We start from the raw sequence: 1,374 nt of genomic DNA on the forward strand, positions 1-1,374 counted from the left end.
CGGTGGGGCCCTAAGGTCCCTCTGGGCCGGCTGACTGCAGTGCCCTGGATCCAGGCTGGGACCTTGCGGAGCAGCGAGAAGGCTGGGCCCGCCCCGGGCCCCTGGACTGGTTAGGACCCCAACTGGCCTAGTCGCCTGCACGGGTGGGTGCGGCAGGAGACACGATGGATGCCTTCCAAGAAGATAGCTTCTCTCTGTCCTTTTCCTCCGCCTCTTACGCAGAATTTTTTTTTTTTTTAATACATAGTCTCAAACTGTTGCCCTGGATAGAGTGCTGTAGAATCATAGCTCACAGCAACCTCTACCTCCTGGGCTCAAGCGATCCTCCTTGCCTCAGTTTTTCTATTTTAAGTAGCGATAGGATCTTGCTTTTGTTCAGGCTGGTTTCGAACTCATGAGCTCAGGCAATCCACTGGCCTCGGCCTCCCAGAGTGCTGGGATTACAGGTGTGAGCCCCTGCCCTGCGCCAGGCCTAATGCAGAATTTGATGCTGTGTTTGGATATTTAGAAAACATCATCATGGATGATGAGTTCCAGTTGTTACAGAGAAATTTCATGGACAAGTACTACCAGGAATTTGAAGACAGAGAAGAGAATAAATTCACCTACACACCTATTTTTAATGAATATATCTCTTTGATAGAAGAATGCTTTGAAGAACAGCTGCTGGAGCGGATTCCTACAGTTAACATGGCAGCTTTCACAACAACATTACAACACCATAAGGATGAAGTGGTGGTGACATGTTCAACATGCTGCTCACATTTACGGATTTTCTGGCTTTAAAGAAATGCTTCTGGACTACAGAGCAGAAAAAGAAGGCCAGGGAGGGACTTAAGCAGTGGTTGTATGGCCACTTCACAGGGCAAATCATCTTCTGTGCCAACTTCCCAGAACGATCTACAGCACTAGATCCTATGTCCAGCCAATGAATTGGATCATTCTTTCTGTCACCAGCCCAAAGGACCAAATAGGCTCTGTTAATGATAACAAAATACATCTTGGAAAGACTGACTCCGTCCTGCATTCATGTTAAGTACTGATGGGTCAAAACCAAGATGACCTAACCCTCCAGGACCAGGCATGTCAGGCATTCCACCCAGGGTACCACTTCCCCAGCATACATGTTGGTGCATCAACAGTATGGCATAACCCACCATCATGGGCCTATTTGTCCCAGCAACCTTTGCATGAATTTTTTGTGCACTCACAACTCTTTTTCACATGGGTCAGAGTTTTGGTCCATCAGCTTCACTGGGGGTTTTGAGTATTTATTTAGGGCATTACTCACACTAGTTGCCCATCTTGAGATTTCTGAATCTCCTGTGATTACAGCTTGTCCTGGCTATAGGAATCAACAGAAAGAGATGTCCC

The 1,374-nt window shown here is 47.3% G+C and overlaps 1 pseudogene across 1 annotated transcript; it reads left to right on the top strand.

The window, feature by feature from the left end:
- The first annotated feature begins 164 nt into the window (after positions 1-164).
- On the top strand, positions 165-912 carry LOC100947250 (annotated as a pseudogene). The gene is made up of 2 exons (XR_001161390.1): positions 165-213; positions 473-912. The product of XR_001161390.1 is annotated as an ADP-ribosylation factor-like protein 2-binding protein (transcript).
- Positions 913-1,374: the final 462 nt, after the last annotated feature.

Source organism: Otolemur garnettii, unplaced genomic scaffold, assembly GCF_000181295.1.
Source record: "Otolemur garnettii isolate 467f Iridium unplaced genomic scaffold, OtoGar3 scaffold00055, whole genome shotgun sequence".
NCBI classification, from domain to species: Eukaryota; Metazoa; Chordata; class Mammalia; order Primates; family Galagidae; genus Otolemur; species Otolemur garnettii.